The sequence below is a fragment of the Saccostrea cucullata genome, unplaced genomic scaffold (genome assembly GCF_032062105.1).
Source record: "Saccostrea cucullata isolate Sc308-1 unplaced genomic scaffold, CSIRO_AGI_Scuc_v1 ctg2872, whole genome shotgun sequence".
Taxonomy (NCBI): Eukaryota; Metazoa; Mollusca; class Bivalvia; order Ostreida; family Ostreidae; genus Saccostrea; species Saccostrea cuccullata.
Window position 1 is genome coordinate 46,275 of NW_026925047.1, and position 23,726 is coordinate 70,000.

Here is a 23,726-nt window from a genome sequence, read left to right on the forward strand (position 1 = left end):
CCAGTAATTAACTCGGGGTACACAGTCATGACACCTATTATCTTTTCACTGACCGTTATACCTTGTTTATATTGTGGCAGGACGACCGTGTGTAGTTTGCAGCTGTTTGAAATAACATTTTCTCTTTGTATGAGAACTGATTTTTTCAATCAAAACAAAATAAAAGTATCAAAGAAACTATTGACGGGTAAAGATTGTGCGTAATGAGACAATTATTTTGATATCCATCATGGAAGTAAAATAATTAAAAGCAGATTTAATATGCTTCAAGAATACTTTGACACACATTTTTGCGTAAATAGTTTTACATAAAATAAGCCCCAAAAAATCCCATTTTCGGGTATTTGATTATTTAGTTTGTTTGTATTGTCAATTTTAAAAATAAAAAAAGATTATTTTATCATAATTAAATACATGCAGTTAATATGTTTATTTTCTTTTTTGTTTACTAACTATTTAAATTCAATTATTGTATTGATTTTAAAAAAAATTAATTATTCTAAAATGCACAAATACCCCTGCTGTCTCTCTCTTTTTTTTTCTTTCTTTTATTTTTTTTTATATTATTTCTTTTTTTGAAAAAAATGGTACAAAGTCAAACCAATACTTAACGAATAAAACAGATTAAAACGAAATAAATTCATAGTAAATAAATGAATTAAAGTAAATGAATAATAAAAAAAATATTAATAAATTATTAATCTATTTCCTTTTGAAATTGAAAATAAAACAAATTAATGAATTACTTATATCTGCAAGAAATTGTGTATCTTTAGTTTTATTTTATATAAACACTTGCATCCGTAGATGATCTACAAAGTATTTTATTAGCGTATTAAAACGACCTTTTATTATTTTAAATACATGATGGATATCAAAATAATCGTCTCATTATGCACAATATTAATCCGTCAATTAGATTTTTGATACTTTGTTTTGATTAAAAAAATCGGTTTTCAAACCCTAACACATTTCTAAACAACATCAAAGCCATTGATGTTTACCAGTAATTAACTCGGGGTACACAGTCATGACACCTATTATCTTTTCACTGACCGTTATACCTTGTTTATATTGTGGCAGGACGACCGTGTGTAGTTTGCAGCTGTTTGAAATAACATTTTCTCTTTGTATGAGAACTGATTTTTTCAATCAAAACAAAATAAAAGTATCAAAGAAACTATTGACGGGTAAAGATTGTGCGTAATGAGACAATTATTTTGATATCCATCATGGAAGTAAAATAATTAAAAGCAGATTTAATATGCTTCAAGAATACTTTGACACACATTTTTGCGTAAATAGTTTTACATAAAATAAGCCCCAAAAAATCCCATTTTCGGGTATTTGATTATTTAGTTTGTTTGTATTGTCAATTTTAAAAATAAAAAAAGATTATTTTATCATAATTAAATACATGCAGTTAATATGTTTATTTTCTTTTTTGTTTACTAACTATTTAAATTCAATTATTGTATTGATTTTAAAAAAAATTAATTATTCTAAAATGCACAAATACCCCTGCTGTCTCTCTCTTTTTTTTTCTTTCTTTTATTTTTTTTTATATTATTTCTTTTTTTGAAAAAAATGGTACAAAGTCAAACCAATACTTAACGAATAAAACAGATTAAAACGAAATAAATTCATAGTAAATAAATGAATTAAAGTAAATGAATAATAAAAAAAATATTAATAAATTATTAATCTATTTCCTTTTGAAATTGAAAATAAAACAAATTAATGAATTATTTATATCTGCAAGAAATTGTGTTTCTTTAGTTTTATTTTATATAAACACTTGCATCCGTAGATGATCTGCAAAGTATTTTATTAGCGTATTAAAACGACTTTTTATCATTTTAAATACATGATGGATATCAAAATAATCGTCTCATTATGCACAATATTAATCCGTCAATTAGATTTTTGATACTTTGTTTTGATTAAAAAAATCGGTTTTCAAACCCTAACACATTTCTAAACAACATCAAAGCCATTGATGTTTACCAGTAATTAACTCGGGGTACACAGTCATGACACCTATTATCTTTTCACTGACCGTTATACCTTGTTTATATTGTGGCAGGACGACCGTGTGTAGTTTGCAGCTGTTTGAAATAACATTTTCTCTTTGTATGAGAACTGATTTTTTCAATCAAAACAAAATAAAAGTATCAAAGAAACTATTGACGGGTAAAGATTGTGCGTAATGAGACAATTATTTTGATATCCATCATGGAAGTAAAATAATTAAAAGCAGATTTAATATGCTTCAAGAATACTTTGACACACATTTTTGCGTAAATAGTTTTACATAAAATAAGCCCCAAAAAATCCCATTTTCGGGTATTTGATTATTTAGTTTGTTTGTATTGTCAATTTTAAAAATAAAAAAAGATTATTTTATCATAATTAAATACATGCAGTTAATATGTTTATTTTCTTTTTTGTTTACTAACTATTTAAATTCAATTATTGTATTGATTTTAAAAAAAATTAATTATTCTAAAATGCACAAATACCCCTGCTGTCTCTCTCTTTTTTTTTTCTTTCTTTTATTTTTTTTTATATTATTTCTTTTTTTGAAAAAAATGGTACAAAGTCAAACCAATACTTAACGAATAAAACAGATTAAAACGAAATAAATTCATAGTAAATAAATGAATTAAAGTAAATGAATAATAAAAAAAATATTAATAAATTATTAATCTATTTCCTTTTGAAATTGAAAATAAAACAAATTAATGAATTACTTATATCTGCAAGAAATTGTGTATCTTTAGTTTTATTTTATATAAACACTTGCATCCGTAGATGATCTACAAAGTATTTTATTAGCGTATTAAAACGACCTTTTATTATTTTAAATACATGATGGATATCAAAATAATCGTCTCATTATGCACAATATTAATCCGTCAATTAGATTTTTGATACTTTGTTTTGATTAAAAAAATCGGTTTTCAAACCCTAACACATTTCTAAACAACATCAAAGCCATTGATGTTTACCAGTAATTAACTCGGGGTACACAGTCATGACACCTATTATCTTTTCACTGACCGTTATACCTTGTTTATATTGTGGCAGGACGACCGTGTGTAGTTTGCAGCTGTTTGAAATAACATTTTCTCTTTGTATGAGAACTGATTTTTTCAATCAAAACAAAATAAAAGTATCAAAGAAACTATTGACGGGTAAAGATTGTGCGTAATGAGACAATTATTTTGATATCCATCATGGAAGTAAAATAATTAAAAGCAGATTTAATATGCTTCAAGAATACTTTGACACACATTTTTGCGTAAATAGTTTTACATAAAATAAGCCCCAAAAAATCCCATTTTCGGGTATTTGATTATTTAGTTTGTTTGTATTGTCAATTTTAAAAATAAAAAAAGATTATTTTATCATAATTAAATACATGCAGTTAATATGTTTATTTTCTTTTTTGTTTACTAACTATTTAAATTCAATTATTGTATTGATTTTAAAAAAAATTAATTATTCTAAAATGCACAAATACCCCTGCTGTCTCTCTCTTTTTTTTTCTTTCTTTTATTTTTTTTTATATTATTTCTTTTTTTGAAAAAAATGGTACAAAGTCAAACCAATACTTAACGAATAAAACAGATTAAAACGAAATAAATTCATAGTAAATAAATGAATTAAAGTAAATGAATAATAAAAAAAATATTAATAAATTATTAATCTATTTCCTTTTGAAATTGAAAATAAAACAAATTAATGAATTATTTATATCTGCAAGAAATTGTGTTTCTTTAGTTTTATTTTATATAAACACTTGCATCCGTAGATGATCTGCAAAGTATTTTATTAGCGTATTAAAACGACTTTTTATCATTTTAAATACATGATGGATATCAAAATAATCGTCTCATTATGCACAATATTAATCCGTCAATTAGATTTTTGATACTTTGTTTTGATTAAAAAAATCGGTTTTCAAACCCTAACACATTTCTAAACAACATCAAAGCCATTGATGTTTACCAGTAATTAACTCGGGGTACACAGTCATGACACCTATTATCTTTTCACTGACCGTTATACCTTGTTTATATTGTGGCAGGACGACCGTGTGTAGTTTGCAGCTGTTTGAAATAACATTTTCTCTTTGTATGAGAACTGATTTTTTCAATCAAAACAAAATAAAAGTATCAAAGAAACTATTGACGGGTAAAGATTGTGCGTAATGAGACAATTATTTTGATATCCATCATGGAAGTAAAATAATTAAAAGCAGATTTAATATGCTTCAAGAATACTTTGACACACATTTTTGCGTAAATAGTTTTACATAAAATAAGCCCCAAAAAATCCCATTTTCGGGTATTTGATTATTTAGTTTGTTTGTATTGTCAATTTTAAAAATAAAAAAAGATTATTTTATCATAATTAAATACATGCAGTTAATATGTTTATTTTCTTTTTTGTTTACTAACTATTTAAATTCAATTATTGTATTGATTTTAAAAAAAATTAATTATTCTAAAATGCACAAATACCCCTGCTGTCTCTCTCTTTTTTTTTCTTTCTTTTATTTTTTTTTATATTATTTCTTTTTTTGAAAAAAATGGTACAAAGTCAAACCAATACTTAACGAATAAAACAGATTAAAACGAAATAAATTCATAGTAAATAAATGAATTAAAGTAAATGAATAATAAAAAAAATATTAATAAATTATTAATCTATTTCCTTTTGAAATTGAAAATAAAACAAATTAATGAATTATTTATATCTGCAAGAAATTGTGTTTCTTTAGTTTTATTTTATATAAACACTTGCATCCGTAGATGATCTACAAAGTATTTTATTAGCGTATTAAAACGACTTTTTATTATTTTAAATACATGATGGATATCAAAATAATCGTCTCATTATGCACAATATTAATCCGTCAATTAGATTTTTGATACTTTGTTTTGATTAAAAAAAATCGGTTTTCAAAACCCTAACAAATTTCTAAACAACATCAAAGCCATTGATGTTTACCAGTAGTTAACTCGGGGTACACAGTCATGACACCTATTATCTTTTTCACTGACCGCTATACCTTGTTTATGTTTTGACAGGACGACCGTGTATAGTTTGCAGCTGTTTGAAATAACATTTTCTGTTTGTATGAGAACTGATTTTTTCAATCAAAACAAAATAAAAGTATCAAAGAAACTATTGACGGGTAAAGATTGTGCGTAATGAGACGATTATTTTGATATCCATCATGGAAGTAAAATAATTAAAAGTAGTTTAAATATGCTTCAAAATTACTTTGATACATATTCATTGTTACATGTAATCAGTTTACATAGAATATGCAAAACAAATCCCATTTTCGGGTATATGATTATTTTGTTTGCTTGTATCGTCAATTTAAAAAAACAATGTTTTTATAATGATTAAATACATGCAGTTAATAAGTTTTTTTTTATTTACCAATCAATTATTGTGTTGATTTAAAAAAAAAACTAAAATATTCCAAAGTGTGCCAGTACCCCTGCTGTCTTTTTTCTTTCTTTTTTTTTATTTTTACAAAAGGTAGAAAGTCACTCCATTATTAAATGAATAAAACATGAATAAAATAAAACTCTAAAGAAATACAATTTCTTGCGGATATAAATGATTGACTAATTTGTTGTATTTTCAATTTCAGATATAAATAGATAAATTGTTTTTATTTATATTTATTTTATTATTTTTTTTAAATTTTATTTATTTACTATGTATTTATTTCGCTGTAATCTGTTTTATTCATTGAATACTGGTTTGACTTTGTACCATTTGTAAGAAACAAAGTCAGCAGGGGGTATTGGTGCATTTTGGAATGTTTTAGTGTTTAAAACCAAATCATTAATTGATTTTAAATAGTTAGTAAATAAAAAAAAAATAAACTTATTAACTGCATGTATTTAATCATTATAAAAACAATGTTTTTTTAAAATTGACGATACAAGCAAACTAAATAATCATATACCCGAAAATGGGATTTGTTTCGCATATTCTATGTAAACTGATTAACAATGAATATATATCAAAGTATTTTTGAAGCATATTAAAACTGCTTTTAGTTATTTTACTTCCATGATGGACATCAAAATAATTGTCTCATTATGCACAATCTTTACCCGTCAATAGCTTCTTTAATACTTTTATTTTGTTTTGATTGAAAAAAAAATAATTAAGTTCTCATACTAAGAGAAAATGTTATTTTAAACAGTTGCAAACTGTAAACAGTCACCCTGAACACAACATAAACAAGGTATAGCGGTCAGTGAGAAAGACAATAGGTGTCATGACTGTGTACCCCGAGTTAATTACTGGTAAACATCAATGACTTTGATGTTGTTTCAGAACTGTGTTAGGGTTTTGAAAACCGATTTTTTCAATCAAAACAAAGTATCAAAAATATTATTGACGGATTAATATTGTGCATAATGAGACGATTATTTTGATATCCATCATGGACTTAAAGTAATAAAGAGTCGATTTAATATACTAATAAAATACTTTGTAGCACATCAAAGTATGCAACAGTTTATGTAAAATAAATCCCCCCCCCCCCCAAAAAAAAACCAAAGAAACAAAAAAAAAAACGAAAAAAAAAAAACGAAAAAACAAAACAAAACAAAAACCTCTAAAACGCCACAATTTCTTGCGGATATAATTGATTGACTAATTTGTTGTATTTTCAGTTTCAAATATAAATAAGGAAATAAAAAAAAAATAAAACTAATAAAACACATTTTGGGGATATAAATGTGCGATAAATTAAAAAATAAACAAACAAATGAATAAATTTATATAATTCTCATTATTTATTTATTTATTTATTTATTTATTCATTCATTCTTAACTCAGTTGATTTGTAGATTTATTCACATAAGAATATAAAAGAATAAAATAGATTTATAGTTTGTTTAATAATTGTTATTTATAATTAGGCATTTATTTTATTAATGCATTTATATATCATTCCTTTCAATTAATTTTTTTATTCATTTCATTCTTTGGAAAAACAATATATCCTATGCATGGATTTAATAATGTATTCTCAAATGTTTAAATCTAGTTTTTTTTTTACAAAGACAGTTATTACGCTCAAAGATGTTTCAAAGTAGATCAAATAAAAAATGAAAAAGTTTATAAATATATATATAAAAGGTTCATAAAGCACACTGTATATGCCGTCTAGCATTACAAGATGAAATAAATTGCTAATTTATTTCTTCTTAAGAATGATGCAATTCTCTGTCCTTCTCCCCCGAAATGCTACCAAACTAAAAAAAAATCACATTGATACAAGTAATAGAAACTAAATTACAGGGAATTTATTAAGGCATTTAAAAATGTGTTAACTTTTTAATAAGTCTATATTTTCAAAAAAAAAAACTCAAAGTTTCAAGACTATATCATTTTTCACTCTTAAATGCAACAAAAATATTTTTTAAACTCCTTTTCTTGGCCAAAATAAATGTCAGGGGACGACAGGGAGTAGACAGGGAAGGCAGGGACAACGACAGGGGACGACAGGGACTGGACAGGGAGATCAGAGAATGTCAGGGGACGACAGGGAGTAGACAGGGAAGGCAGGGACAACGACAGGGGACGACAGGGACTGGACAGGGAGAGCAGGGACAACGACAGGGGATCATAGGAGAAAGTCAGGGATAGACAGGAAAATGGGACTGACATGGGGACAACAGGGAGGGGATTTTTTGGAATCTAAGGGGATATTTAATTCAGTAGTGACAACAGCAGTCACCTGGGCTAGCTTTATCAGAGAAAATATAACACACACACCCCTTAAAAATGTATATAACCCCTTAATAAACATTGTAATTTCATTTAAAAAAATCATTATTTCCACGCTTCTCTGTCAGACTTTTATTAATATTTTTTCCTTCACTATCATGATCCCATTTTAGAGTACATTAATGATAGCTTCGACTTTTTCTTTAAGGTTTGGGTTTTTAGCATAGTGGAAAGGGAGTCAAACACGTTTATTATATACCCCGTATCAGTCCGGAGTGAGGAGACCCTTAATCCAATAATTCAGCAGCACGTGGAGGTTAACTCCACAATTCATAGTGATGTTTGGAGTGCATACTGCTCCCTAAACAACCATGGAGTAACCTTTTACAATCATCCATAAGTATGCCTTTAAGAAGAGGTATGTCGATAAAGAAACACCGGGAGTTCTTGAAGTGCATACTAACAGGATAGAAGGAGCGTGGAAACATGTTAAGGATAATTTCCGGCGCATGTCGGGTACAATTATTTCTCAATTTGAGGGACATATGGCTGAAGTTATGTGGAGGGCAGATTTAAAAGGTAACGTTTATCAGAGCATTTTTTTGATTTCTTGAAGACGGTGTACAGTGTACACGTTAAGAGAACTAGCAAACTACACAGGTCTATCTAACCCCTCTCTTAAGGACATGGACAGGCCTTGATGATGCTTCCTCATCCCAAATTCGGGAATTGGAAATAAAGCCAGATATAATATTTTAATTATAAATATTATTCGTTCCATTTCTGCTTCCCTAATCCGAATATTTATCCTCATATCTTTCGTGTGTGACGTTCAGGTAACACTGAATCAGAAAATATGGTAGAATCTGATCCATCCCAAGAGAAGTCAAGGTCATTTTTTTTTCTTGTGGGGAAGGTAGCGCTTCTGATCCTTTTCCTCCAAATATAGAGATGTCGGCTTCCAAAATACAGTCTCGGTGCCAAATGGAGAAAAGTTTCTGGAATAAGGCCGTTGATGGCACCCTCACAGGTATTTATTCTAGGACGGATGATAAGATTGACATCACACTTTTAAAATTGGCCAGGGATCTGTTAAAAGATAAATTGTGTAAACAATTCTATTCATGGACACCCCCAAAAGATAAATGTCCTGATTTTAGGAAAATTCATTATTTACCTTATCTTGGTCCCGTACCCTTCAGACATGCCTTAAAAATACTGAACCCTCCAATTCTGTTCCAAAGAAAATAAACAAATGATTAGTAAGTATAAATACTGAAAGAAATGGTATTGCATGTAACTTTGGAATGCCAATGGATAATAATGAAATTAATAACTTAACAATAATTCATTTTATCTTAAAGATTATTCTTTATTTTTTGTCTCGGTATGCCCTCATCAGAAAGGGAACCTTCAACCTCTAAACAACATGAAATAAAGAAAGAGAGAATAACAAGTATACAGTTCTACTTAAATTCCCCCAACCTCAAATGTGTGTAAGTTATACCAAGTTTTAAATTCAGATAAAAGTTCATTGTACCATGTTTTGTGCTAAAACCTTAGTAACATGACACTCACTTTGTCAGGTAAACTGAGTACAGGGAAGGGCACAGTAGTGGTTCTGGATTCTGAATTTTTTCAGTTATGTTTTTTTCCATAACTACAAGGAAAAAAATACAGGTATACACACTTCACATAATAACATACAATATAAGTGCAAGGTTCTTCAAATATTGCATTTTATACAAAATTACTGAAAAAACTTAACATAGACAAATATTATTGAATGTTAATATATTCATCATTCATATGTAGCGGCTGCTTTTTCTACATTGCAATTGCATGGGGAAATGTACATCAGGCAGGCAATCCATTAAAGGGAAACAAAGTTTAAAAAAAAAAAAAGAATTCCTATGATAAAAACACCATTCTCATAAAACAAAATTAATTTCTAATTAATTATCAAATACCGGGGGTATCAGTTTATAACATACATTTAACAGTTTACATATTTTTAAAAAAATATTTAAGTCCGTCGGACGGGACGTTAAATGGTGCCCATGTCGAAGATTATAACCCCCTCGGCGTTAAAGATCGTCTCTCTGGAGTTCGATAAAGAGTAGGTTCACTGGGGGCCGTCAGAGAAACCAAAATCTTTCAAAAATCGATCAGTTAACTAATAGTCCGCCGAAATATGGCTGAAATATTACCGAATCGGCGTAAAACAATATTCCATCAATCCTGTACCCAATTACTTGGAAGTTGATCATATCAGTTGTGCTGAAGTTATCATACACGACCACTAGCACAGTCTCTTTTTGGTTTTGGCACAGAGGTTATTCTTTTGTTGGATGGAACGTATATCTATCTTCAAAAGCGTGGACATTTCCAGTTCAAGGTTTGCATAAGGGAAAACCTCTTGTTAAGCCGATAGTCGTCGTCTCCACAACCGGATATTTTATGGCTATAGTATGTCGATACATGGCAGATGGTAGAAACAATGATAGATCCATCCTTAATCACATGCTGACTTCCAATGTACAAGATATAAAGAACTGGATAGAGAATGATGGCATCTTTATTAAAAGACAGATGATTACGTAATTCGTTAGATCTTTTGGAAGACCCTGGAATATAAGCAAAAACGCCCTCATTTATACCATGTACAGGACTTTTGCAAAGAGCGCTGACTTTTGCAGTTGACGGCTCACTTTAGCAAAAGGACAATGTACGTAAGCTCATTGTAGATAAATATATAAAGCAAAATATTTAATTAAAAAAAATTAATGGCTTATTTCAATGCACATTTGAGTCGTCCTTGAAGAAAGACAACCAACCTACTCCTGGCCTTTCGCATTTTTTTTTGGCCCCATATTTAACATCAAACGTATGACAACTAGCAAGGTTTTCATATCCATAATTATTTATTCTCAATTCTGTACCTCCTTACATGACACAGGTTTGAATGTCCAAGTAAATCGTCAACTATAAAAGTCGATGCTTTCGAGTCAGAAATTTTACAGCAAAAAAATTCCTGAAGTAAAAAGTCTGCAAAATACGGAAAACACACACTGGGATGTGGAGCACAAACAATTCAAAATCAATAAGTATACTTCACATGCTGCACAGATCCATCACGTCAGAAAATTTCACGTGATGGAGTGACAAATTTATCTGTTGGACAGATTGTTTATTAACACCATATCAACTTCTCTATAAATACAGCTGGCCAGTTTGTGTGGATTTTAAGACTGTTGCACAGTTTTGTGTTCCCTCTACACAGCAACAATTTTGATTGTGGATATTTTTTCTAGCCAATCTTATGCAATTCTCAGGGATAGACCTGATAAAGTAGCACATAGACTTTCTAGATCATTTGGTGTTTTGAGAGAGAGAGGGGAGAGAGAGAGAGAGAGAAGATCTTACCCCACCTTTTCCACGCATGGAAACTCAAGAAAAGATGAGCAAAAAGAAAGTTGTTTATGTCGACATTTCTTTTGACTGTCTCTAGCAAATGCCGACTTCCCAATTTATTTTGAGAAATGATCGGGTGTGATGTGGAAAAGTGCATGTTAAACTTTCAAAATAGAAAGCAATTTTTTTTTATTCACAAAAAACGCTAGTTTTATTATTTTTACTATCTATTTCATTGATTTGTTTTCATTTACAGATTTTTTTTTTCTTTTTCAGGGATGGGTTCAGGCCTTCATAGAAAATACATTAACTATAAATGGCTTAGAGAGGAAACATCTGGAATTCGAAATAGGCTACCTGTCATACTACTGGTTGCACCATGATTGCGAAATTGGTCTCCAATTTCTTGCCAGTCAGTTGACTTTAACAACATATATCAGTTGATGGTGACAGACACTGAACCCACAGGTACCTGTGTTGACTACTCAAGACATCATTAGCAATGTAAGTACATGATTGTATGTAGTAATGATTTCCTAGAATGCAGCTTGGATAACCGTATAGATACAAGACCTGTCCACAAATTTTCTTAAGACCAAAGCATCAACTGCAGTGCATGGAAAGCATTACCGACAGTCCAAATACATCTATGAATTTATTTTATTAACAGTTTATAAACTATTTTTAACAGTTTACATATTTTTAAAAAAAATTAAGTCCGCCTGACGGGATGTTTAATGGTGCCCCGTGTCAAGGATGACAACCCCTTTGGCACGCAAAAGATCGTTTCTCTGGAGTTCGAAAAAGAGTAGGCTCACTGGGGGCCGCCAGAGAAACCAAAAACTTTACCGATCAATTAACCTAATAGTCCGCCGAAATATGGCTGAAAAATTGCCGACTCGGCGTTAAACAATATACAATCAATCATATCTGCAAGATGAGGCACCAGACACAGACAATCCGCTGAATCAAGACACAGATATTCCACTGAATCAAAGAACATCAAAGGAAAGAAGTACGAAAGAGTCATGCTAAAATCAACCAGATACACCCAAAACGCCTCTTCGAATTCTTTTTTTACATACTGCTTTAGGTGGACCTAAATATATACAGTCTGACTTGTACGTGATTTCTGATTGTCTAGATCTCCTGGGAATTTCTACCAAAACAAGAGGCCCAAGGGCCTTGAATCGCTCTTCTGATAAATTGTACAACCTATCACTTATATTTGAAGCCTCTACCCTAAGTATCCTAAAACCCAAGTTGCATCAACTGATAAAAAATTTGATGATTCTTAGCAGAATAGGACTGAAGATATTTTAATAAAGCTATAAAAAACATGAGTAGGTCACGGTGACCTACTTTAAGATTGAAGTTTTCTGAGGACTCAAGATGCATTAATAGACAAACTAAGATTGAAGATTCTAAGCCAATATGTATTTGAGATATTCTAAAGTAGGTCACCTTGACCTACTTTTTTGTCACATTCTTGGAAAACCCATAATGCATCAACTGACAAAGTTTGATGAATACCTGAGATATTCAAAAGAATGTCACCGTGACCTACTTTTTGGTCGACATTCTCTGAAAAACCAAGAGGCATAAACTAACAAAGTTTGATGATTCTAAGCTAATAAGTACTGGAGATACTTAAATATAGCCATAAAATGTGAAAAGTAGGTCATCCTGATCTACTTTTTGGTCGACATTCTCCGAAAACCCAAGATGCATCAACTGACAAAGTTTAATGATTCTAAGCCAATAAGTACCAGAGAAACTTAAATATAGCCATAAATGTCGAAAGAAGGTTATCATGACCTACATTTTAGTCGACATTTTTCAGAGTCCCAAGAAGCATCTGCTGACAAAGTTTGATAATTTTAAAACAATAAAAAAAAATACCTGAGATATTCAAAAGTAGGTCACCGTGACCTACTTTTTGGCGGACATTCTCTGAAAACCCAAGAGGCATAAAAAAGCAAAGATGATTCTCAGCCGATAAGTACTGGTGATACTTAAATATAGCCATTAAATGTCAAAAGTAGGTCATCGTGACCTACATTTTGGTTGACATTTATCAGAGGCCTAAGTTGCATCTGCTGACCAAGTTTGATAATTCTAAACCAATAAATACCTGAGATATACAAAAGTAGATCACTGTGACCTACTTTTTGGTCGACATTCTGAAGAAACCCAAGAGGCATAAACTAACAAGGTTTGATGATTCTAAACCGACAAGTACCAGAAATACATAAATATAGCCATTAAATGTCAAAAGTAGGTCACCGTGACCTACTTTTTGGTCGACATTCTCCGAAAGCCCAAGATGCATCAACTGACAAAGTTTGATAATTCTAAGCCCTTAAGTACTGGTGATTTATAAATATAGCCATAAAATATTGAAAGTAGGTCACCGTGACCTAATTTTTGGTCGTCATTCTCCGAAACCCCAAGATGCATCAACTCACAAAGTTTGATGATTCTAAGCCAATAAATACCTAAGATACTGAAATATAGCCATAAAATGTCGAAAATAGGTCACAGTGACCTACATTTTGGTCGACATTTTTCAGAGTCCCAAGATGCATCAGCTGACATAGTTTGATGATCATTAGTCTGAAGGTAATCAAAATATGCCTTTTAAACAATTTGAAAACAAATGTCTGCAAAATTCTCAAAACTTTCTTTTGAAGAATAAAGGTTGATTGATTGATTTTATTCTGTTTTCGCCCAGTCGGCAATTTTTTAGCCATGTTTTGGCGGACTTCCACTTTAATTGATCGGTTTTTGAAATATTAGGGTGTCTCTGACGGCCCCCAATAAGCCGACTAATTTTCAAACTCCAGAGAAACGATCCTTTACGAGCCAAAGGGGTTGTCATCCTTGACACGGGGCACCATTTCACGTCCCATCCGACGGACTTAAAATTACTTTTCACAAATGTAAATTAATAAAAAAAAATATTGTATAAACTGTTAATAAAATTAATTGACATATGCATTTCTCATAAAAATTGATTCATAGACAAGAAGAAAGGAAACGAAGATCAGTTTAAGTTCAACAACACTGTGAAGGAAAAACCCGTAAGGGGCAAAACAAGTTTAAACGACGGCGATGCAGAGTCGGCAATTACGGACGGTATTCAGCCAAATAGTGGACCACGACAAGTATTTATGGGTGATTTTTTAAGAACAATGTTGTTCATGTGACATGTTGATTTAATTGTCCATCTAAAGTTTAATTGTCCATCTATAGAATGTCACTCTTGTACATGCAGCTAATACCTTTGTATGACACTTAATTTCTTCCTTTAGTTTAATTTGCTTTACTCAAACTTGTTATTTGTTAGTCAGTTGGAAACGGACAGGTGTGCCGTGAAGACCAAACTCTAGTCCGAAAGAATCATACTAAACTAATTAAAGAAAATATCATATATAAGTTGTTTTGAACATCTTTATTTCTGCCTATAAACTAAAGCGGTTTCCCTTTAAATCTATTAAAGAGGTAAAGAATATTCTTTTTTTTGGGGGGGGGGGGTTAAAACCAAAGACTGCAGGTATTAATGTGATAGTGTGATATTGGTGACTCTCAATCACGTTCTTTATAGTCTGGATGAAGTTTTCGTCGATAATCTTTTCGTCCTCCCAAAAAGAAACCCACAGAAATCCAAATACATAATAATAGAACAATTTAAAGATAAATTTGAAAAAATTATTGAAAAATATTGCGAATTATAGAAAATAAATAAGTTAAATTTTGAATTCCGCATGCTTTTGCTTCAAATTTTTGTCGTGCTCCGTACCTCTTTATCAGCGATATCAACATACCGAATTTTTTTTTTTAATTCAAAATACAGAAATTTTGCCTAAAAATTATTGGAATCTTTGAGATACATATTTCTGTGAAATTTCATAACTCTATGACGTCTGTAAGAGTGAATAATAGCACAGTCCGCGTATTTTCTGAACGGCCCTCGTACATGCACGTTACTGGTTGAGAGTCCGGGTGCAGTGATCATGTTCAGCTTGTGTTCAACATGGATCCTGGATCTCTGTAAGAAGGATATGGCGAGTGACTCTGTATACTTTATAACGTATAATAATGTTATATATATTCATTATAATGCCCGGGGAGTGACTCTAGTTCCCCATACTGAACACGGATATATAGGATAATCATGTCCTCTTTCAGACCACGATGGATACAACGGAGTTTTACGTTGCGGAAAATGTCACCCATTCCGCATATGCAATTCCATCGGAAAGCAGTGTCACAAATGTGGAACATTTTGACATTTTGGACGAGTATGCCGTTCCAAACAAACATCACTAAAACCAAACAAATCTGTCAAAATACAAGAAAGGGATTAAAGACGTCTACAGGAATACTTTGACAGAAAGAACACCGTGCGATTATTACCTTTTTCTTCTTAGAATTGTGAACTTTTTCTGTTAGTGACCTTGTACTTCCCCAAATGACCTTGGTTTAAGGTCATGACACACCCTTAGGTCAGGAGGAATCTTTGTGTGAAATTAGAACCTACTAAGTTTATCCATTAAAAAGATCTGGACCGGACACAAATTATAAAATTTTTCTACCAGTGACCTTGAACTTCCCCAAATGACCTTGGGTCAGTGTCTTGACACAACCTTTGGTCATTTCAATATTTGTGTGAAATTAAAACCTACCAAGTTTAACCATAAGAAAGATATGGACCGGACACGGATTATGAATTTTTTTATTCCAGTGACCTTAAACTTCCTCAAATGACCTTGGGTCAAGGTCATGACACACCCTTATGTCATGGGCAATCTCTGGGTGGAGTAGTATATTCTAATGATCCTCTGTAAGAAAGATATTGACCGGAAACGTTTGCAAGGACATACAGACAGACGAACAAGGTGATTCTTATATAACCTCTCCCCCCCCCCAACTTCGTTTGCGGGGGTATAAAATCCATCCCAATCTTGAGCTCCATGCACATGTGATATTGACTTGACTTAACAAAATGGAGACCGCATAAATGACTCAACTCACTTCCAGCGATGGGAACAGCAAATATCCAGGTGGCTACCACATCATCTTATCTTTAATGCCGGCGGAAATGATGTGGATGACAGAGAGTCTTCCGAGAAACTAGCAAATGAAATAGCATTGCGCTCAGTTGCTTTCTTAGATAGGGTTAAGTGTAAATTCAACCTCAAGAGTGTAACAATTATGCAGCTGTTGCTCTGCTATCATACCCGGAATGTACTGGTAGCAATCTACAATGATACTATCAGAATATTTAATGCTTTTTTAAAGAAAGAAATCCAGAATGGGGGTTCTTTGCGCTACTGGTTCATTCACGGATTTAAAAAAAAATTCACATAATGTATACATTGATAGTGTATATTTTAATGACGAAGGCAACAATAAGCATTACAGGAACATGCAATCATACAAGCGATAAGAATCTAGTTATTGCAGCCCGGAGGACCGAGCTGTTCTATACATATAAGTTTAAGTGTTTGGTATGGGGATTTGGGTGGGAGTAGTTATTCAGAATTAAAGGTTTTCTAAACATTGAAAAGATTGTTAATCAGAATGTACTTTCCTTTATAAATCACGAGATACATTATATATTTACTTCCATAAAGTGAATCTGTAAAAATACATATGTTTTTCCTATTTCACATATAAAGTTGCTTATCATTTACTATCGAAAAAAAAGACAGGTCCCCTTTTTTAGAACATCGAATTTTACTTCGAAATAAAAACGAACTCTGCACAGTTTGTGTTTTATATTCGAAAATTGAAAATTAATACATTTTTGAATATAGGTAATGCATGATGCGACTTAAATTTTTATTTTATGCAGCCAAAATTTACTTGAGGAATTGATAAAGTTTAAAATGGTATATCCGACTACGTTTTCTAAATATTCGTGACTCTATCAATGAGACGCATGCATTTTCACGCATATCAAAGCGGTTTGATGATCAAGACCGCCAAAGCGGACCCGATCCAACAACATTTTACGGACAAATTTTGATCAGGAAAGCTCACTAGAGCCTTCCGCTCACATGAGCTAAGCAGCAGAAGGAGTCAAGAAAGTCAGAAACCATAAAGGGCTGAAGGAGATCGAGAAGGTCCGGCACAAAAAACGCTGAAGGAGGAAACCAAAAAACCTCGACTGGAACATTTGGTAAATTACTCTGTTTATCTTAATTATAAGCTTGAACATGTTTTTAGACATACTGTATAGTATGTGTATTTAAACTAGAAGTGTCCAACTCTAGAACTGTCATAACTTTTAGATTATTTGAGAATGACTGAAACTATGTTTCACATGCGTGGAACGTCGCTATACGACAGTATCAATACTTGGACGGTTCTGTTAGAAGATATGGGAATATGAAAAAGAAATACATTGTACAACTCTTAAATCTGTACTCGCTATCTTTTTTTGATTCCTGGGGCTATTAATACTTGCCTTCTGGTGAGATAAAAGCATGGTCACGTGAAGAAATCTTAAACGATTCCAATAAATATATTACCTTTCAATATATTTCTTTTTTCGTACAAATGCAAGTACATGTATGGTAGAAAAAAAAAAGTGCGGCAATTTTTTCGAAATAAATTCATATTAACCTATGTTTTGACATCCAGGACTAGCAGGTGCTGAATCAACACCCATATTGAATAACTTGGACAATGACGACAGTGGCAGAACGATCAGGTACAGGAATCCCTCCTATAATGTATAATAATTGCTGTATATTGATAGAAAATTCCTTGTACAATATAACATATTAATTTGAAAATAAAAAAGGTTCAATAATTCTTGTATTTTAGAGGGACGTAAGGTTTCTTCGGGAAATAAGCATATTGTATACTCATGATCTCAGCCAGCTCACCTCTCCTCTGGTATTTTTTTTTCAGGCAAGGAGATGGTCCTAATCATGTAAAAGCTATCTTGGATTGTGAAGGAGCACTGTTATTACAGTAACATTGAACCACGAAAAATAGGTCATCAGAAAAAATCATTTCAGAATTTATTAGATATGTGTATTATTGTTCTCAATTGCAACTAACACTAATTTAAGTGTTGACCCTGCTCTTCTACCAGGAATCTTGGTGCCATCAACAACGGAACGACGAAGGAACATCGATCACATCCATTACATTATGTACATCAACAAAAGAGTAAAACGGAGTAAAAAAAAATGGCATACAGGACATCGCCTGGAACTCAACCATAGGTTTATGCATTTAGATGGCATTGACCTCCGTGAGGAAAGAAATTTTAAAGGGTATTTTCAGTATGACTAATGCAGACATGCCAACATCAGAAAGTTGATCAGTCTCTTGTGTTATTAGTATGAAATATATCAATGGTATACATGTAGTACTTGACTAACGTGCATTACCGGTAACTTGATTAACGTCATAAATATTGTCCATATTTAACCTATAACCCCAAAGTTTTTTCAAGGTTGTAAATGTTTATTTACTACTTTTGTTTTTTTTTTTATTTCATATATGATTTTAATTTACTAGTTGTGCACATGTTGTTTCTTTGATTGCTTCTTATGTGTTACAAAGATGTATCTCCCAATGTCATCCAGATGGATTATCTATTCAGCAGTGGTTAGAGCGCCTGCTCTGGAGTCGCGGAGTTAGGAGTCAATCCTTACGTCGCGGGTACGAATCCCACTGCGGGACATGGAAACCGGTCCTTCGAATGAGACCGTATAAACCGAGGCCCTGTGTCTCAGTAGGTGCTGGCACGATAAGAACCCTCACTGCTCAAAGGCCCTGAGTGCCGAACATAGGACAAAATTTGTAGCCCTCCATCGGCAAGTGGTTGCGTCTCCATATGAGTGAAAAATTCTCGAAAGGGACGTTAAACAATATACAATCAATCTATTTAACATATTGTACGTGTAAGTCTGTTGACAGTCCCAATGATCCAATGTTTTTTTTTTATCATAATCATTGTAACTATAACATTGTTGAGTTTATTTTTATTAAACTACAATATATCACTAAATATTTCCATTTCTATTTGTTTTCTCTGTGATAACTCTTTGAAAGTTAGTCAAGTTGATTATTTGATCATTCTACCGGAATGTAAATTTCACCAAGCAATAGGTCGGGAGCTTAGGAGGCTTAATGCATGTAAATGCTGTGCGTCTGTCTTTAATTTTGACGTCAGTTGACATTAACTTTTGATGAGTGTAAACACATCAAATAAAGTATTAACCAGTTTAATATGGACAGCTTGAATTGGCAGCCATAGTTTCTTTAAAAAATGAGCAATGAATTTTTCACTGCAAATGTTCCAACCAATTTCTGTATGACTCCAAAGTGCGATGGGACTCCAAAGTCTGATGGTCACGCCAATGTCCGATGGTCTGGGCCAAACCCCGATGGTTTGACGCGCCAAAGTCCGATGGCGCAGAAAACAATTAACGTGTATGACGTCATAGTATGCGCCAAACCTCAATGCCGCGCCATGCCTAGGTCTTAAAAATAAGTCTAAGTAAAAAAAATAAATGCGAAAACTAACCCGATATCTCTCAAAATAGGTGCGAGACTAACCCAAAACGCTCAAAAAGTGTGTATCAACTTTAAGTTAGATATCTTGGGTGTTTGCAAGACTAACCCTAATCACTCGACTAGTGTGCGAGGACTAACCCTAAATCTCTCGGGTTGTGCAATGCAAGGACTAACCCTAATCAATCGAGTTATGTGCGAGGACCAATCCTAATATATCTGGAAAGTGCAAGCAATAAGCAAAATCAATAAAATTGTAACCGAGGACGAGTTCAGAAATGATGTCACTGTCAACGAAAGAAAGGCAACACTAGAAGAAAAAAATGCGGCAAGGATGATTCGTCGCTGGAGAAAGAATCATCCTTTGTCTGTTGCCAATTGCCTGAACCCATTGACCGGAGCTCAAGAAAAACGTGTTTTGGTTGATGGTAAAATGGTTTTAAGGTTAAGTGAAATTAGTTCCGCGACAAAACAGGCATTCGAGGAAAGTAAGGGCGCTGGTTCACGAAAAATTCGACATCGCTTAAAATCTGTATTCAGCGGCGTAACACATCGGAAGGTTCAAACCTCTCTTAAATCTCTTCCCGAAAAGCAGTCCGTCAATCCAATTTTCGATAACGTTGCTCCTCTTAAATCGATTCGTGCAACTTCGATACAAGAACGCCACCAAATTGACTTAGTTGATATGTCGCGACACACGGAATTTTATAACGGTGTAGAGTACAAGTATATTTTGTCGGTTCTAGACGTTTTCAGTCGTTACGTATGGCTTCGCCCGCTCAACTCGAAAGAAAGCACGGAAATCGCAGACGCGCTGGAGTCCATTTATGAAAGCGAAGGACCGCCGAAAATCATACAATGTGATAATGGTCGCGAATTCCATGGTTCGGTAACCCGGTTGACCGAGGTATTGGGTTGTCAAATTATCAAAAGCCGACCGTATTACCCGCAAAGTCAAGGTAAAATTGAATCGTCTCATAAATCCTGGAAATCAAAGCTTAAGTACGACCTACTAAAAACAAGCAATTCGAACTGGGTTCGAGATTTATCAAAATACGCGATGTTGCGCAATGAGGAGTATCACTCCTCTTTAAAGGCTTCTCCATTTTACGTATATCACGGACGGGAATCTAATCGTGTGCGTAAGTCTACTCGTCTTGGACCAACCGTTTCAAATAATGTTTCGAAAGAGTTAAAAAAGCAGTCCGCCATTCGCAAGGCAGCCCTACTGGCATCGAAAAAACGCGAAACCATGATAAAGCACCATTTCAAAAAACATCAAGTTAGTGTCTATAGTGTGGGCGACGAAGTGTTTGTAAAATCCCAAACTCGGAAAAATTACAATAAAGCTAGGCCGCGGTTCGAAAGGGGAAAAATAATCGGCACAAAACACAACGCGTTCTCTTACAAAATCAGGTTTTCCAGTGGGGTGTCGCGTTGGATAAATGTACAAAACATAGCAGCAATTTCACGTTCCGAAGAACTGTTAAAAAGACAAAAACGTCATCGATTAAGGCTTGATCCGTTTTGCGAGTGTAACAATGAGAAATGCTCCCGAAAATCTGATCCAAACTGTGTACACAAATTAAATAAATTTTGTTGCCGCGAAAGCAAAGTTCCCTGTTCACTGCCTTCCCATAATTTCCCGCATATACTTTCTGATAATTTAGAAAACCAACTTAAAGGACCGAGCTTCTCGAGAATCGATACAGCCCATGACGATTTGGTTCGAAATGCGCTTGAACGAAATTTAATTCCCGTTGGGGATATTCCTAAAGACGGTAGCTGTCTCTTTCATTCAGTTGCACACTCGCTCTCTAATTATTTACAAATCGACCTTAATCAGCAAGATATTAGAGATATCGTGGTAAACTGGCTCTCCGAGAACCCTGAAACACCGGCAGGCGACCGCTTTTCACACTTTGTACCTAATTTAGACTGGGATACCTATTTAGAGGGCATACTGGGTACCGAATGGGGCGACCACTTCTGCATCACGGCCATCGCGAACGCATTTAATATCGCAGTAGGTATTGTGTCGAGCTCCCAGTCCGACTTAAGGTACATTTTGCCTTTTGCCTTTTCAAAATAGGGAAAATCTTTTACATATTTATTTAGGCCATGAGTTCGAGTTTCATTTTATAAGGTTAGAACCGATACCGGGCACGCAGGCGGATATTTGTATTAATGAAGTTAATTTTCATAATGTTAATACAGTGTGTATTCCAAACAGGGATCTCAACTCAAACCAAAACAACACAGATAATAACAATGTTCACAGTAATGATTTTCCTCACTATTCGTTACAGGAAGTTCAACTTGAACCTCAACTAACAGATTATTCTAGTGATTCGATTCTCCCTACACCTATCCACCAACGACAGTTCGTTATCTCCTCCGGTCAGCCATGTAAACATAGGGCCTTCGGCTTCTTTTCCTGACAACGAATTATTTCAGACTGCAAATGACCATATCGATTCTCCTGTTCCGCCAGCATTGGAAACGCTGACTTTGCAACGCTTTTCCCCAACAGAAATCTCCGACACAAACAATCTGAGCTCCACAGAGAAAGACAGGTTATTTCCCCCAAGTCATAACTCATCATTTTATTTATCTCCACCTTCTTTATCTCCAATTACAGATAGGATAAACGATTCAAATTTAGACAAACAGCCACCAGTATTATCACCTGTCCGATTAAGGTCTAACGTACGACCCTCTAAAAAGTTTACACCAAGTGATTGTCAGGGCTCGTAAGCAAATATTTCCGGAAACAGAAAATGTAAACCAAAAGCAATTCACTGATTTACCTTACTTCATTCAGCGTCATATTTTATCCTTTGTAATATACAAAAATTTTAACATGTTTTTGACTTTAATAAGGGTTTCAACACACTTCAAGCATTTGCTAGGCACCCTTCATAAATTGTGTCCTAAAGTATACTTAAATGAAAATGTCATGTTTTTATTGAAAGGTAGGTCAGTATTCGCAGAGGGCGTAAGGCACAACTGGTCTGTTCGTCAGTTGGGCCGTGTGTCGGGTTCGGGTAGTGGAGTAATGATGGAATTACGGAATATATTGCGACCGATTTCTTCCCGGTGGATTAATGGTTACATCGAGATACTGGCAACAGCAATCGCCGGATGGTATTATATTGTCGATTTTAAATTTAACAAGAGGCCCATGGGCCACATCGCTCACCTGAGCACTAAGGGTAGGAAAAAGTAGAAAATGGCTTTTTATTGTAAAGTTTAAATCCAAAAGTAGTCCCATGGCCAATCATGGATTTGCTATTTTTTAGAAAATGATTTTTAAAGAATTTTCCTATATATTTCTATTTAAAACTTTGGTCGGCCATTTTGGCCCCACCCTACCCCCGGGGGTTATGATTTGAACAAACTTGAATCTACACTACCTGAACATGCTTCCATATAAATATGATGAATTATGGCTTTGTCATTCTTGAGAAGAAGATTTTTTTTAGAATTTTCCTATATATTTCTATGTAAAACTTTGGTCGGCCATTTTGGCCCCGCCTTACCCCCGGGGGTCATGATTTGAACAAACTTGAATCTACACTACCTGAACATGCTTCCATATAAATATGAAGAATTATGGCTTTGTCATTCTTGAGAAGAAGATTTTTAAAGAATTTTCCTATATATTTCTATGTAAAACTTTGGTCGGCCATTTTGGCCCCGCCCTACCCCGGGGGGTCATGATTTGAACAAACTTGAATCTACACTACCTAAACATGCTTCCATATAAATATGATGAATTATGGCTTTGTCATTCTTGAGAAGAAGATTTTTAAAGAATTTTCTTATATATTTCTACGTAAAACTTTGGTCAGCCATTTTGGCCCCGCCCTACCCCCGGGGGTCATGATTTGAACAAACTTGAAACTACACTACCTGAGCATGCTTCCATATAAATATGATGAATTATGGCTTTGTCATTCTTGAGAAGAAGATTTTTAAAGAATTTTCCTATA

At 33.2% G+C, this 23,726-nt stretch overlaps 1 pseudogene; it reads left to right on the forward strand.

The window, feature by feature from the left end:
- The first annotated feature begins 19,486 nt into the window (after positions 1 to 19,486).
- On the forward strand, positions 19,487 to 23,042 carry LOC134267891 (uncharacterized; annotated as a pseudogene).
- Positions 23,043 to 23,726: the final 684 nt, after the last annotated feature.